Source organism: Lontra canadensis, unplaced genomic scaffold (assembly GCF_010015895.1).
Source record: "Lontra canadensis isolate GAN:19392208 unplaced genomic scaffold, GSC_riverotter_1.0 scaffold53, whole genome shotgun sequence".
In the NCBI taxonomy this organism is placed as follows: domain Eukaryota; kingdom Metazoa; phylum Chordata; class Mammalia; order Carnivora; family Mustelidae; genus Lontra; species Lontra canadensis.
In genome coordinates this window covers 11,763,508-11,780,482 of record NW_022631047.1, presented here as the reverse complement: position 1 = coordinate 11,780,482, position 16,975 = coordinate 11,763,508, and positions in this window count along the sequence as shown.

The window sequence follows — 16,975 nt, the reverse complement described above, 5'->3', positions numbered from 1 at the left end:
CTTAAAGCAGAGCTTTCTTCCGCTTATCTCTCTTTCCCCTTTCCCGAAATGGCCATCCCCAGTTTAGGATCGTCTCAGAGGCTTTTCTAGGTCTGAATCTGTGGGCATATGAATCTGCCGTGCGCGGGATCACAAGGGTGCCTCCTCCCACCTGTCTCAGACCGCAGCCGGCCAGCCCCTCTGCTAAGTGGCACTCAGTGGTCTTCAGGTTGGGCATTGTATTGAACTGGCGTGATGGGGAAAATAGGTCAGATGAGTATGGGAGTGGGAGCTGGAGGGAGGTGGAGAGGCTGCGTCTCTACAGAGATGCCATTCTGGGTGAGTCAGTCTCTCTCGAAGTATGTTTGGAAGGGTTCAGGATTTGATGAGTTAGCACAACCCTAAAATTCTAGGGAGTTTCGGGTAGGACAGTGGGTGGTGAATTCTGAAGTTTTGGAGAGGAAAGCTGAGCAGCCAGTGTTTTGTCAAGAGCTCACTTTGCCTAGGACGCTCTTTCAGACCCTTGAGGAGTAACACAGAATGGAAGGAGGTATGGTCCCTAAGTCCTTAGGAGTCTTGGAGCCTAAAGAAAGCAAGGTACAAAGTCACTCAACAGTGACTTCTCTAACTAAGCTCAAACAGAACCTGATGAATAAGGAAGGGAAGAGGCTTACAGGCTCTCCCTGCAGTCTGTAACTTCCCAGTTTTCCTGGAGCTCTGGGTGCCACTGGGGCCTTCTGATCTTTTTCTCCTTCTTGTCCTTGGGGCCTGGTGTGATGGGAGGTGTGGTGTTACTGGTGGGGAAGGTGCTAGGTTGTTTGGCTTTTCTGCCTACTCCCTCAAACAAAAGAAGGAAGCTTGGATTTCTTAGGTAGCTGATGCCCCCTCCTTAGATCTTGGTTTCCTTGGTAGGAATTTTTGTGTGAGAGGGAGTTCAGCTCTCTCCCACGGATTTTTTTTCTCTTTCTCACCTCCCACAAATGGGGTTCCAGATATATTCTGGTCTTTCTTACTTTGTTGTCTTTCTCTCTGTTCTTCCTCCTCTCTGTTTTTGGTTTTTGGTTTTTTGGGTCATTGTTGTTAACTGTTTTTCTCCATCAGTGGGAGCTAAATTGTTCCCCTAAGCCTGCCAAATTTTATTCCTTCCCCTATTTTGGCCAAATCCCAGGGGGAAAGTCCTAGTATGCCAAAAATGTATGCTAAGCATTATTCAATTCCATGCAGGTTCCTACCAGCCAAGAAGCCTGCAGGTGGGAGCAGGGGACAGGTCCCTCCTTAGAATGTCTCCCCACGTTGAGAGGAGGGCACCTCAGAGGAAGGGGCTTGTCTCAGAGAAGGCTTTATTCTGGAACTGCCCCAGGACCCCACTGAAGAGCTTACCATGTCTCAACAGCCAGACCCTTTTGGTCTACGCGCTCTGTACAGGAGACTCTTGGTCTGCTGCTTTTCCCAGGCAGCCGGAGGCTGGAAGCAGCCCTCTGCCAGCAGGATGGGCTTCTCTTCAGAGGGAGGTGTGGCTTTCCCGTGGTCTGGCCTTTCCACACTGCCCCGGGGACCTCGAGGACAGAGGTGAAGAGCAGCGTGAGGCGGGATTGAATGACTTGCTCACGAGAGCGCGGGGGAAGTTTTCTCTCCATGGGCCACAGGGGGCAGGGCTGGGAGAAGAAAGAGACTTGCACCTTATATCATGTAAATAATGATTTTCTAGTTCAAGAAGATAATATTGGTAGTGTGGGAATGGGAGGTAGGAACAGGGAGGAAGTCTGAGTAAGCCAGTTGGCTTCTAAGCCAAAAGGATTCCTCTTTGTTTATCTTTGAGACAGTCCAACCCTGAGAATAGCTTTAAAAGGGAAATTAGTGCTGAGACAGTAAAGTCCCCTTAAGCCGACAAATTGTAGCTACATAGAGTGAGCGCAGGCTTCTATCGGTGGGGGCTCGGAGCAGTTTCGAAGAGCCACTCATGCTGTCGTCCGTTTGTACAAAATAGGGCAGGAAGATTCAGGAGGACGTTTATGACTTTTCTCGTATCACGTGGCTTTTCATGACTCTGGATTCTAAACAACCCAGAACAGTCCTTTCGGCCAGAGCTATTCTCCTACATTTGTGTGTCTCTGCTTTTAGACTTAGCTGGACTATCAGACCCGATTCTTGGCTCAGGTTTCAAGAAGCCATCAGCAAATGTACACATGCACGCTGTCGCTGCAACATTTCTTCCTTTGCCTGCAGCCTACTTTGGGGGAAAAAGTGCCTTACTGACTGTAGCCATTACAGTATCCAATGTATTTTGACAGGTGCCTGTCCTTTTTAAAAAAAAAACAAAAAAACAATTTGTTTGTTTTGTTTTGTTTCATTTTGGTTTTTTTTAAATTGGTTTTTGTTTCTTACTGTTGGCCAACTCTTAAGTCCCCAGCAAATCATTGGGCCATTGGATTTTTTCCATTATGTTCATTACCCTTGTACCGTGTACCTCAGATCTCTTTCTCTCTCAGTTACAGTTTCTCGTCTTGGACTTCTTTTATTATTATTATAATTTTTTTTTTTTTTTGCTTTAAAATGAGTGTGATGCCATATCGAATCAATGTTATTCTCTCACAATATACTCTATAAGAGGTGTGGGTGTTTATTTGGTCGGGATGCTAGCAAGTGCTAAAGTAGCATGATCAGTATAAGCAAAAGGTTTTTAGGAAGTATGGAAAAAAATGTTTTATTGGTTATGATGGTGACATGGTATAGTCAGCTGCCTTTGAAGAGGTCCTGCCTGTTCAGTGTTAAGTGATTTTAAAAAATAATGGCCTGTTATTCTGACCAGCTTAAAGATGGATTTGCAAATGGTTTTGGATGCAATTAGGTTATGCTATTTGGACAATAAACTCACCTTGACCTAAAAATTCTCTGGCCGCTTTGACTTATTTATAGACCGGCAGCCCTCAGACCAGAATGTGTCTTTCTCCTGTCGGAAATCTTTTGGCAACAAGTGGTAGTGGCATAAAACACAAATCCTAACCCGAAAGGTACCCCACGTGTGTATCCATGTTACTACAATACACGTAGTTAATGGCTTTTCTTCTCCCTTTTGGGTACCCCCCTGGGGAGGCATCTCATAAACTAGAAGCTTCAGCCCACCTTCCTGAGGTGGGCAAGTCCCTGCTATGGCGACTGGGCTTGGTTTCTGATGATTGCCGGCTCTTCACTCTTGCTGTGAGTATCTCCTCCCTTGGGAGGTGCCAGAGGTCTTGGGCGCCATCTCCAGACTCTGAGGGGATCTCTGAAGAACTCCACTTCTGAAGGTGTCTTGACTCATTCTGCAGCACCTCGAGGCTCTCACCTGATTCCAACCTGGTCTATAACTCTCCTGTGAGGTCATAACTACCTTTGGGGGAGGGGTGGTGAGGCAGAGCCTAGGAGGGGGTTGGGGGTGGAAGAGTGCACATCTAAATATACATATTTATACATATACATATTTATATGCTTATAAATAGACAAATAAAAAACAAATACATTGCCAAGCCCTGGTCCTAGCTGCCCCTGGACCTCAGCTCCTCAGACCAGCCTCTTTCACAAAAGCGATGGGTAATGCAAAGGGCGATGACTTCATAGCCATTTTGATGTTGCTATAAACACTTGCTCGTGCCCTCTATAGTTCCCTGCCTCTCTCAAAGCCACTGGAGGCTGTGTCCCAGTTTAATTCTGACCTAAATTGCAACGGTAAGATTAATACTGGTCACTGGGAAAATCCGGATTAAGATGTCGCCTGTTATTCTGAACTAACTCCACTTAACAGAATTTCTAATCTTCCAAGGAGCCTAGAAATTTCCCTTTGTCTCCATCCCCCACTGACAGTCACCATGCTTGAAGACAAGCAGGGAGAGCTTTTTTCCCTTGGGTTTCTGCCTAGTAGAGTCTGCAAGGCCTCCTGCGAGGCCCCCTCAAGGGCCCAGGTTGCCACTCTTAACCATCCTTGGAATTTTCTTCTGCACAACCTGTTGTACAGCTGGGTCCCTCCCCCCACCCCATTCCCCCAACTGTTTGCCCTGTATACAGTATCGGTGCCTGTGTGTTACTTAACACCACAACACCATTCTTTCCTCCAAATACCATCCAAAACACCACGGGCTTCTTCCATTCAGAACTGCGGATGGATAAGGGTGGGAAGGGAGGAGACAAAACAGGTGCTTCATTCCACAGAGCTGGCTAGTGATAAATTTAAGGGCCCCTTCACATGCTCAGTCAGAGCCATCTCTTCCTACACTAGGAAAATCTCAAACCTGAGACAAAAGTGCCCTTTCTGAAAGTGGAAGTTAGTGGTGGAGGGAAGAACTAGAGATCTCAGGTCTTCTTTGCTCTAGTGACTACTCTCATACCTCTTAAGGCTTTCCCAAGATCTGGAACTGTTATGCCGTACACAGAGGTAACACCAAAATAAAACGTTCCAATTGGCTTCATAATATTCTCAACATACTGCCATGAAACGAGTATTCAAAACTGAATATTGCACCCAATTTTTTTCTCCCCTGCTTTCCTAGTAATAATGACAGCAGAAGGGCTGGTGTCTGTGGCCGGGAAGGTTCAGCCTATCAGGAAAAGCTGGGCATCTACAGCCAACACCTGTGTGTGCAGGGTCTATGCTGAGCCTTCAAGGAAAAGCCGAGAAGGCAAAACCTGCGCCCTGTGGTTAAGGAGCTTTCAGTGTGGAAACAAAACACATAGCCTACAAGAATGCATGTAGCTCTTACAGCAAATGCAATGCCTGTGGAGTAAACTGATACCCAAGGGTGGGAAGGGACACTTTCTGAGGAGACAGAGGCAGAGTTCCTTAAGCAAATGCATCTTAGGAAAACACTTGGTAAAATGCAGCACAGTTTGGAAACTACCAGAGAAACAGTTTGACCCTTTCCATAAATAAAGCAATGGGACGTGAGGGGATAATGCAAATTAAAAATGAAGGGAAAATATTCAGATAGCTTGAAGAACACACATGATATAATGAATCTGCTGTAAACACAGATATTATCCTCACAAAACAGGATGAATTCAACCACAAACACTAATTTGGGATGCCCACCCACCTAATTTCTCCTAGGTTCAAAGAACCAAGGCTGGCACTTTTAAGATGATGACTGGTGGCTTTCATGCTCTGGGCGCTGGGGGCCTCCCCTGCACGAAAGAGGGGCAGAGTCCCTCAGCCCTGACCGCAATCTTGGTCAAGCAGCAGTGGGTGGCCTGAGAAGATAGCAAGACAGAGCTCTGCTGTCCCCTCTGACGCCACCTCGGTATCCTGCTGGAGCCTTGAGTTTCTCCTTTATCCAAAACGTGGCTTGCATTTCATTTGTGGTGATTTGCTTTGGCTCTGGCTTTTACTTGTCACCCCCCAGCCCTGACCACCCTCTGGCCTTAGCAGGAGGAGTCTGTTGAACACAGGTCTAAACGTGCGGTGCTTCCTGGAAAGCCCACTAGGTGGCGCCAACACCACAGACGGGAACAACTTCCAAAAAGACCCTGTTGCCCCTGCCCAGACCGCACCCCTCTCTGGCCACCAGAGGGACCTGCAGTTCCCTCACCTGCTTCTCTCTGGGCTTGTACTACATTGGGACTCCGTCTGGGAGTGGCTGGTGCATTCATGACTTCTGATTCTTCTCAGTGATTGGCAGCCTGCAGACATCTTTAATATTTAGTTGGCCTCCCACCAGGATTTAAACTGCCTTGGTCTTATTGTCAATGTAAGAGGAGAGCTTTCACTTAAGAGTTGGGATTTTAACTACTCTTGGTAAATCCACGTCCTGGCAACGACCCGCCAGAGGGGCAGTTGGGGAGGCAGCTGAGGATGGTCTGACCCTTCTCTGGCCGCTCAGCACCCACTGAACCCGAGTCACTCCTTGATGCCACCTGCGTGTCACCTACTGTGTTTGCAGCTCTGCAGCAAGAATGTGTCTGCCTTACCTGTCCGCTCTGAAGTAGGACCTCTGTATGCCTCACGGGGAGAGAACACGCTTGGGATTCTCTCTCCACTTTTCTGCCCCAAATAAAGACCTCTGTTCCTCGTGAGGCTTCATAATCCCCTTTCTCTCTTTATGGGTTTTGAGTTATCAGATACCTAGGGGCTGAGCCAGATGTTTGAAGTTCCTTCGAGACCCCGGTGCTCAGTTCACACTGGGGTCTGCAGGTGGGCAGGGGGGACAAGGTTGAAGATCAACTACCTCTGGGTTTTTTTGTAGCCTCTTTGTGTTCTTGTGGTGCCTCAGTGACCCCATGAGAAGATGCACCTGTGACATTTTGAGATCTGTTGAAAAAGTACAAATCCCATGGCAAGCTCAGTGATCCCTCCCATCAAGGTGACACGTCGGGCTCCTGGGCATTGCTCATTCCTCCAACAGACTGTCTCGGGCTGGTCAGATGCCAGGCATTCTGCACCAAACACCTCATTTAACAAATGTTTATTAAGCACCTGCTTTTCTAGGAACAACAACGTCCCTGCCTGCTCGATCTCAGTGGCTCAGTGGCAGAAACAGAGAAGTCACAGGACGCCTGCTCCTGAGTGCAGTGGCCAAGAGCACAGTGCTCTCACAGGCCGGAATCCCTGATGGTCCACCCACTAGCTCTGTGGCCTTGGGCATGTCACTCCCTCTCTTCAGCGGGCCAGTTTCTTTATCTGTGAAATGGGATGAAATAATAGTGGTACCTCCTGGGTTCATTCATTTGAGCACTTCCGCGTGCCTGGCACACAGCCAGAGCTTACGAACCTCAGGCGAAGGTGGCCTGTGAGACAGGAGCCTAATTCAGTCTTTTTAAAAATTAATGTCACCAACAGGTACCCATTGTTTAGCTACTCAGCCCAGCCAACTTCGGCATTGAGAGAAGGGAGACATTTTAGATCATTAGCAGCTAAGGGCATTTTGTGGTTTCAAAAAAGCTCTTCCCATGTATCCTATGTAATCCGCATATCCCCGCTGTGCATCCGGTACTTGTCTCGTGGCTAAGTGACCGGAGTGTGGTACAGCTCATGGGAAGCTGGCAGAGGAGGACTGGAACCAGGTGTGGCAACTCAATGTTACGAACACACTGGGTGGCTGGATGTGTTTGTATTTTGCTTCATGAGGACTGAGCTGAGAGACTGGAACTTTCAGCCGGGATGGATGGGGTCGGTGGGACGACACCACTGGTGGAAATCACCAGCTGGAACGTCCCCTTCGATGAAGACAAGGTCCAAGGAGAAAGAAAGAGGCCTCGAAGTTCAAGGAGAAGTTTTGGGTGGATCTGGACTCTGGAAGGAGCATTTTCTTTAAGCATTTTTGCCATGCCTCTCAAGCGAGGGGCAGTGGTTCTGTTCAGGTAGTTTCCTCTTGGTACATGTGGTTTCTAAATGTGGAGCCACTATGTCCGCCCGGCACACACACGTGCAGGAACGTAATTGCTTTCCCCTGAAACTAGTTCTGATCGGAAGAATCTGCCTCTTGGGCCATTCTTAGTGCGTTCTCCCTCTTTCCCAGGTTTGCAGTCTCAGTTGGGTTTGCCTCGCCCCAGCACTCAGGGCAGGATGGAGGGGCGGGGTGGATCCTTGGGTCTCCAGTTCAAGCCTGCAAACCCCCTTTGGGATCAATGACTTTGCATACTGACCTAAATGAATTCTTAGAGGCTCTTTGTTGATATCTGTAGCCATTAAAAAATTTTAAGTGTGTGAGCCTTGGCCACTCCCTCGCAACCTTGCTATCAACTTACAGGGAGAGCAAAGCTTGGACTAAGTTTTGCCCCTCGTCCATACAGACATTTAGCAGACACGGCAAGCCCTAAGTGCTTCACACCTATCCCCATAGTGCTGGAAGAGCTCAGAGCTCTGTCTCTACCACCAGCTTGCGTGAAGCTTTCATTCCTCCGGGTAAATATTCCAAAGGTAGGAGGAGTCTCTTACTTTTAGAGTTAGCAATAAGCAATCAGAAGGCCTCCTCATCCTGTGGCTGGACACAGGGCTGTTAAAGACATGAGGAGCAGGCCAGCCCGCCTGTTTATTCAGAGGCGAGGAGTGTCTCTGAGATGGCTTCAGCAGGTCAATATACCGATGTCGATTTCAATGAGACCCCAAACTAACTCGCATTGTTATAGTTCACAGGCTGTTATTTTCACCAGTACATCCTCATTTCTGAAATTCAGGATGTTCATTAAAGTACCCATAAGCAATCGGGATACAGGTAACTGAAGTTCTATGGACTGTGGTTCTCCTGATTAGGGTACCTCTGGACCACCCTTGGATTGCACATCCTTGACTGGGATGTTTGTGTGCCACCCCCCCATTCATATGTTGAAAATTATTAATGAAACTTGATGGTATTTGGAGGTGGGGACTTTGGGAGGTGACCGGGTCCTGAATGGGATTAGGGGCTTTATAAGAAGAAGCCTGAGGGCTAGCTAGCTCTCTCTCCACCTCGTGAGGATACAAAGAGAAGAGGGTGGTCGGTCACCCAGCAGAGGGCTCTCACCAGCACCTGATCCTGCTGGCACCCAGTCCCGGACTTGCAGCCTCCAGACCTGTGCGAAACAAACGTCAGCTGGCGAAGCCCCCCACGCTCCCGGCGGTGGTGGTCTGTTATAGCAGCTGGAGCCAACAAGGAATGCTGGTAGCCTCTGGGTTACAGCTTACGTGAATCAACCACAGAGGCCACATGTTCTGAAGTATTTCAAGAAAATTGTGAACATTGCTACTGGGCCTGTCTCGGTGACGTTTTCGCTACTCTGGAATGGAAGAGTACTCCATTTCGCTACTCTGGGGGCTGGCGACCAAAAGACAAAGGCTGCCCGGGGTGCTACACAACTGCTCCTTCTCTGGGGTCTCTCCACCTCCAGGGGAGCTCCTCCTTCCTCTCCCCGAGTCCCCAGATTTATGTCCCGAGGCCCTGCAAGGGTTCTGTCATTCTGAGGTTAGGGTCGCCCAGCAGTTGAGGCATTGAGGTGGTCCGAGAATTCAGGGTCTGCAGTTCTTGGAAATTCTTGATGCCTTAGATAGTCTAAAAGCAATCATTCAGGGACGTCTGGGTGGCTCAGTTGGTTAAACGTCTGCCTTCAGCTCAGGTCATGATCCCACGGTCCTGAGATCATTGAGTCCTGCATCAGGCTCCCTGCTCAGTGGGGAGCCTGCTTCTCCCTCTGCCTGCCGCTCCCCCTGCTTGTGTTCGCTTTCTCTCTGACAAATTAATAAATAAAATCTTAAAAAAACAAACAAAAAAAATAAATAAAAACAATCATTTAGGAGGGCCTGGCTGGTTCAGTTGGAAGAGCACGTGACTCTTGATCTGAGGGTCACGAGTTTGAGCCCCACATTGGGTGTAGAGGTTTTTTTTGGAAAAAGAAAAAAAAAAGCAAGAGCAATCATTTACTTATATTTTCCATATGTCTCCGTAAAATCAAAATGAAAGCACTATGGAAGATTTGCTTTGATATGGCATTTCCTACTGCCGTCCTTTCTTCATACTCTAAATATTTCCAGATACTAGGGCCAAGAGAATAAGATTTTAGGGTCCTAAAGGTCTTCTTTTTTCCTTAGCATTCTGTCAGGGCTGTGGCAGAAGCAAGAGCCCGGGCCTTCCCACTCGCTATCCCCCAGTGCTTGGAGTGGAGTATTACTGACAGTGCCATGCACTTGTATGTTTCATACAAAGTGTCACATGCATCGTGACAGGGAGAGTCAGAGTGTTGTAGTGGAAAGTCTCACTTAAGCAGGAAGATCTGCGTTTGAATCCCAGGGCTTCCACTGATGAACAGCAAGAGCTCTGAGCTTGCTCATTCTTTAAAAAATGGGAAACCTCGGGGAACCTGAGTGGCTCAGTCGGTTGAGCGTCTGCCTTGGGCTCAGGTCATGATCCTCAGGTCCTGGGATCGAGCCCCGCATTGGACTCCCTGCTCAGTGGGGAGCCTGCTTCTCCCTCTCCCACTCCCCGTGCTGTGTTCCCTCTCTCGCTGTCTCTCCTCGCTGGATTAAGAGGATTAAGTGAGGTAGTCTATGTCAAGTGTACTACATAGGAACAACAAGAATCAGCCAGTCTGAATACAAGCAAACGTGTCAGGGCTGTATGAATTGTTTTTTAAAGGCATTATGTATGCACGTGTTAATTTCCCAAAAGCTCAGGGTGGAAGGGGTTGTTGTTTTTCTGTGGATCCTGATGGAGGGGAGCACTCTTGATACCACGGCAATAAAACTGTAAACATTTATAACTTTCAGAGTAGCCTCTCTGTGCTGCTGCCGTTCTTCCAAACAGCTATGAACTTGGGCTTGGGGAGAGTTCTTTTCCCCACTAAGTGACAGGCTCAAAGGCGAGGCATGAAAAGGGATTAGTGGATACATGTATTCACATAAAGGGGAGTTCCCCAGAAGCGCGTCAGGCTGAGAAGGCATCCTTCGACTGTCCATCAGTAGAAAAGCTATTTGATGGACAGATATGATTTTTTTTTGGAACGAGCAATAATGGAGAACCATGGATGACAGATGTCAGATGTTGGCAAGGGGGCTGCCAAAACAAATCTCCCTCCACTTTCAGACAGCAAGCTGATGGAGGACTGGGCACCGTTGGACCGGCAGCCCCTTCTCGCGCGGATCATCGGTCACATTATTATTTCTCAGTCAGCGGACAAAGCAGATGGTTTACCATGTATTTGTGATTTTCTGTTGGCCTAGAAATTCTGTTTTTCCATCAGGATACAGCATGTAATCAATTATGACAGTGGGTGGGGCAAGGAAATCCCTGCCAGTGAAAGTCCAAGACTTTCTCTTTTATTAAATTTGCATAAGCCACTATAATCTCCAACTTAAAAGTGAGAGAGGGAAAAAGCAAAGTAGTGTTGTTGGAATAACTTGGGTAATTGCAAAGCCACGATTCTTTGTTGGCCCTCCTTTGTACCGGTATCTGCTGTCAGTTTTGTCTGTCCATTTTTAGTTTTAAATTTTTCTTGTCTCAACCATAAGAGTCTCTTAATCTCACAAAACAAACTGAGGGTTGCCGGGGGAAGGGGGGTCGGGAGAGGGTGGCTGGGTTATGGACACTGGGGAGGGTATGTGCTATGGTGAGTGCTGTGAAGTGTGTAAACCTGGCGATTCACAGACCTGTACCCCTGGGGCTAATAATACATTCTATGCTTATAAAAAATTTTTTTTAAATTTTAAAAAAATGTTCTTGTCTCTATTCTGGTCTTACAGATGCTCTTAGAATCATTAAGTGACATCATCAGAACTAAACTCTGTAAAAGTAAACAGAAAACCGAAAACAAAAAAGCTCATGAACTCAGATTTCTTTTTTGAATATTCAACTGTATTAAATGGTAATAATACTAAGTTGGCTTGCCTTTGTGTGTGTGAGTGGCTACATAGAGAGAACACGTACATACATTCTCACCCACCCCCTGAATAGTTTTCTTTGTGAAAGGCGTCTTGCATATATTTATGGAAAAAGTCCTTTAGTAATAAAAACAGCACAAACATTTTTAACATTATAAATATCGCCTAGAGAAATCTTTGACACAAATAGCACATTTCTTCTTGTGTTTTTCCCCCAAATGTCTGTATTTTTTCTTACATCAGTCTCACAGTGAATAGTTTTCTATCCTACCATTTTTCCCCCATTTAATCACGTATCAGGGGAATGTTACCATATCATTAGATATTCCTTAGGAACATGATTTCCAATAGTGGTAAATATTGACCGAGTTCCTACAATGTGTCTGACACTATTCTAGGCACTGAAGGCATGAAAGAGAACAAGGAAGTCCCTGGCCTCAAGGAATTTACATTCTAGCAGAGACAGACAGGTGATAAACCTGTAAAAACAGTAAATAAGTGGTATAGTTTCAGATAAAATAGGATGATAGATGGTCTCCAGGAAGTCTGCTTTGCTTGCAGGAAAGCCTCTTGACAAGGTGACTTGAGTTAGGATCTGAAAGCTGAGAAGGAAATAACCACTCAAACATCTCGTGGAAGAGCTCGGAAGCAGAAGGAACAACAACAACAACAAAATGCAAAGACCCTGAGATAGGAATGAGCATGTCATGGTCTAGGAAGAGAAATAAGCATTATAACTACAGCTTGGTGAAGAAGGAGAGTGAACAGAGAAATGGGACTGGAGACCTAGAGGGGCCCCAAGTCACCCAGGCCTTGTAGGAGTTGGGTAAGGAGTTGGGACTCTATTCTAGTGGCAGTGAGACTCCATTATAGAATTTTCCACCAAGGGGCTGGCATGATGTGATCATAAAGACATCCCTTTGGCTGCTGAGTAGGAGGATGCTGTGTAGCGTACAAGAGCACAGACTCCTACTGTCATCCAGGCAAGAGATGATAGAGCTTAGGATAGGAGGTAGTAAGGTCATAAGGAAGAACGATAGACTCAGCACATAGACTTAGTGATAAAGCACACAAGAACTTTTTTTGTAAGTTTTTAGATTTATTGGTTGATTGATGAAGATTTGAACAACATAAGTCAGCTCAATTCAGACATACATAGAGGTCTGCACCAATAACGAGTGAACCCACATTCTTCCTGAAGAATATATCCAAATGACCATGGATGAGTTGACAAAACGAATCTCCACAAATTTCAAAGATGTCTATCTTTAAAGATCTTTGAAATCCTACAGATTGAAGTCTATGACTATTTCAGTCTTACGCTCAGAATAAGAAAAAACTCCTTTAGTTAAAAAAATTATAAACAAGAAAAACAGAAATTTCACTGACTCCTATTAACCAGAAAGCCAGTATTTGGTACCAATATAATTAACTTCACCCTTAATGCTATTGTTGAAAGTATCTGGAAACCGATGCCAACCCACGCTCTCCTCCTTGGTCCCACATCCTGAGTAGATCAAGCATTTTCACCCTTGGCTCATTTTCAATGAAGACTATAATGAAATCTTTATTTGAAAACATGACTAAAAGACCAGACTAAAACTCACAGCATTATTGAGCCTACAGAAGTTTGTGATGAATTTGATGAAGAGTGTTAGGTTAAGGTTAAGAATGTAGAATTGCATGGGCAGCTGGGTAGAAGGTATTGCCATGAGATGAGAAAGACTTGAGGAGGAGTGAGCAGTCTTAGGAGGTAAAAAAATGGAAGAGTCTCTGTGGACAAAGTTAGCCTGCGATGCTCACTGGGGATCTAACTGAAGATGCTGGGTAGGTACCTGGGAAAATGAAGGAGTAGACTGGAAACTTGCGGACTGGAGATAAAAGTATCTATACACAGGGTAGGATCACGTAGGAGACTACATGGTTAGGTGAAAAGAGCTCAGGGCAGAATCCTGGGATACTCCAACTCACCCAGTGTTGATGGCATTGTCCACTCACTAAACATGTGTGCATTCCCCACATTTCCCATTACTTTTGCAGTAAAATAGGGCTATGTCAGTAGCTCTGGACAATGCACAGCGGAAGCATCTAAGAACTGGTTCAAGACCTTCAATTGTTCTTCTCTCCTGTCTCAGGACTCATGAATCTATGTGTTTAAATTGATATGTCTGTCAAACCTAATTCCTGAGTAACTATGTGGAGCAAAGGCCCTTTCTGATCCATGTCAGACAAGTTACACGAGAGAGAAACTTTCATGCGGTAAGGCATGGGAAACTTCAGGGTTAATTTGTTACCTCAGCATAACTTGGTCCATCATTTTTTTTTTTTTAAGATTTTATTTATTTATTTGACAGAAAGAGACACAGTGAGAGAGGGCACACAAGCAGGGGGAGTGGGAGAGGGAGAAGCAGGTTTCCCGCTGAGCAGGGAGCCCGATGTTGGGCTCGGTCCCAGGTCCTCAGATCATGACCTGAGCCGGAGGCAGATGCTTAATGACTGAGCCACCCAGGCGCTCCATAATTTGGCCCATCCTAACTAATTCAGAATTCCATCACATGCTATACCGTAACAAAGCACCATTTTTCATTTTTTACAAAAGGGCATATGTGATGTGATAGGCTGTCAACAAAAGTCTATCAGTGGTTATTTCTAGCTTCTATCTAAACAAAGTTTAAACCAACTCCCTGTTCATTTTATCTTATTTTATTTTTAAGATTTTATTTATTTATTTGACAGACAGAGATCACAAGTAGGCAAAGAGGCAGGCAGAGAGAGACGAGGAAGCAGGCTCCCTGCTGAGCAGAGAGCCTGATGTGGGGCTCAATGTGGGGCTCTATCCCAGGACCCTGGGATCATGACCTGAGCCGAAGGCAGAGGCTTTAACCCACTGAGCCACCCAGGCGCCCCTTCCTGTTCATTTTAGAAGCTGAAGAGAAATCCCGGAACTGTTGACTGGATAATGCAAGATTATGTCCATTCTTTCAAAGATCCTCATTTCTCAACTTTATTTTTTTTATTCTTAAAGTTAATGAAAACACTCTTTCTATACATATTTCTTGCATAATTCTTTAAGTTAATACTGGTGCTTTATAATTTTCTAAATTTCTCCTAAATTAATACTCTCCCATTTTATCAGATAATTTTTTTTAGATATTGGTTCATTTGAGAAATTGATCATAACAAATATTCCTCATTCATGCATTTAACAAATTTTAATTGAGTCCCTACTGTGTTTTAAGCATTTTGATAGGAGCCAGGGACATAATGAAACAAAGCCAGCACTCACTTTCATAGTTACAGTTTTGATGCCACCTGGAACATACTTACCTGGGGTCAAACTCAGTTTTGAGATCTTGAGAGATGGGAAATTACTTAGCTTCTCTTTGCCTTATTTTCTTCAACTATAAAATAAAAACAGGGATGCCTGAATGGCTTAGTTGATTAAGCATTTGCCTTTGGCTCAGGTCATGATCTCAGGGTCTTGGGATGGAGCCCTGTCTGGGCTCCCTGCTCAGTGGGGAGCCTGCTTCTCCCTCTCCCTCTCCCCACTGCTCATGCTCTGTCTCTTCCTGTCTCAAATAAATAAATAAAACCTTAAAAAATAGATTAAATTAATAATTCATACCTTGCAGATTACTATGTTAAATGAGACAAAGTGGAAGTCTGGTTTTAATTAAGCTTTAGAAATGTACTCAGACTCCCTTAAAGAGAAAGAGGTTTTATTATAAAAACAGAAACCACAAAGTATGTTATTATGGCAGCTGGAGGGACAAGGGACCGGGTAGTCTCTGCATTACACACTTGTGTCTGCTTCTGTCTGTGTGTTTACTGATTTCTTCCATTACCTTGCTTGTTCTTACTCCCTATGCTGTAAATCTGTTCTCAAGCTTAAATTATTCGTGGTTTCAGTCTCTTCATAGCTTCAGGCTATATGCTCCTTATTGCTCTGCACTTAGTTTCTCTTGATGCTTTTTCTCTTTAGCCTTCACATATAACTAATCAATTTCCCTTTTCTAGTTCAAACTTCCAGGAGAATCTGTTGGACTGATTCATTCATTCAGGCATGCAGATTTATATGAACTATCTACTATGTGTAGGCAGTGTACTCCCATGATAATTTGGGCCTCCTTTTAGAACCTTCTGAATTATCCTTCCACCATCATTTTGAAAATGTCTGTTTCCCTGGAAGCTTGCTAGAGATGCTGAATTTGGCCTCTACTCCTGGTCTACTAAATCAGAATCATTTTAACTAAATCCCCAAGCAATTTGTACGAATGTTCAAGTTGGAGGAGCACTGTCTTAAGCTTCTACTTCTCAAAGCTGACAGTACATTGGAAAGAGCTGGGGACAAAAAAAAAAAAAAAAAAAAAAAAAAAAAAAAAAAAAAATTACGATGTCTGGATCTCTCCTGCAGAGGTTCAGATTTAATTTTTCTGGGTTGTGGCCTGGCATTCAAAAAGTCCTAGATGGCTCCAGTGTATGGGTAGGTTTGAGAATCACTGAACCAGTCCTGTGTCTCCATGGACAATTACCTAGAGTAATTGCTACATTTCTCTCCAGGCCAGATTCTTCCTATCTTAAGTGAGGATACCCTGTCTACCTCGGACTTGTTCTGAGGGCCAAATGTGATCACACGTGTGACACTGTTTTGAAATGTGTGCCTAGAAATCCCATGCATCACTTGACTTCTCTAAACCCATCTTCGCATATATAATTGGGGGGAGATGCATTATCAAATAGGGGAATTTAAGTAAAAATGAGTGGAAAACAATATAAAGGTTAACATTATGAAGCTCTATCATTGTAAAGCTAGCACGAGTAAGCTTTGTTACCATTTCACTTACCAGTAACCGAGAGGTTAAGTAACTCCCAAGGCCCCGAGAGCTGTTAAAAAACATTATTCGCCAGATGCTCTTTAAAAAAGGGCGGGTGGGGGGGAAGACTTCACTTAAATCCACTGCAACTGGGATTAAGGCTATTGCAAGGGGAGGAGAGACTGAATTCAACTTCAAATACAGCGGAGACCAGTGGAGGTTTACAGCCAGGGGGCGGAGTGAGGAGACTCCGAGGAAGTCGGTTAGACCCGGAGAGGGGAAAGAGGAACTTGAAACCAAGGACGGAGGAAGGGGAGTCCCTTTAAGTACCACGGGTGGAGGAAGAGGAACTTGATCACATACGATGGGCGAGAGGATTCTCGGTTAATTAGTTCCGCAGGGGTCAACGGTGAAACCCGGCTCAGCAGGCCGAGGACGAGGCCTAGTCTAGAAACGCGCTCAAAACAAATCTGAGCAAAGTTTGCAGCACGAGTGTGTCTGCTGAGGCGCGCGCGGGGACCCAAACCGGACTGGTCCAAGTCCCCAGACCTTGCTGACCCCACACCCCCCGTTTTAGGGGCTAACAGTAAAACCCCACTCACTGCGCCAGACACATTGGACCCAACGTGTCTGGCGCAGCGCAGCCCTGAGGTAAGACTACGAGCTGCGTTACAGCTTCAAACGAAATCAACCCAAAAACCGTGCGCTGATTCCCTTATCCTCCCCCGGAGCCTCCCGGATCCAAACTTGCCGGGGCAAGAATCGCCTCCACTGCGGACTCCGGGGCGGGCCCCGCACGCACCTGCCGCGCGCCAATCACAGGCCTGCGCGCAGGGGCGCAAGCGCTACGGCCCTGGGCGGGGCCTCA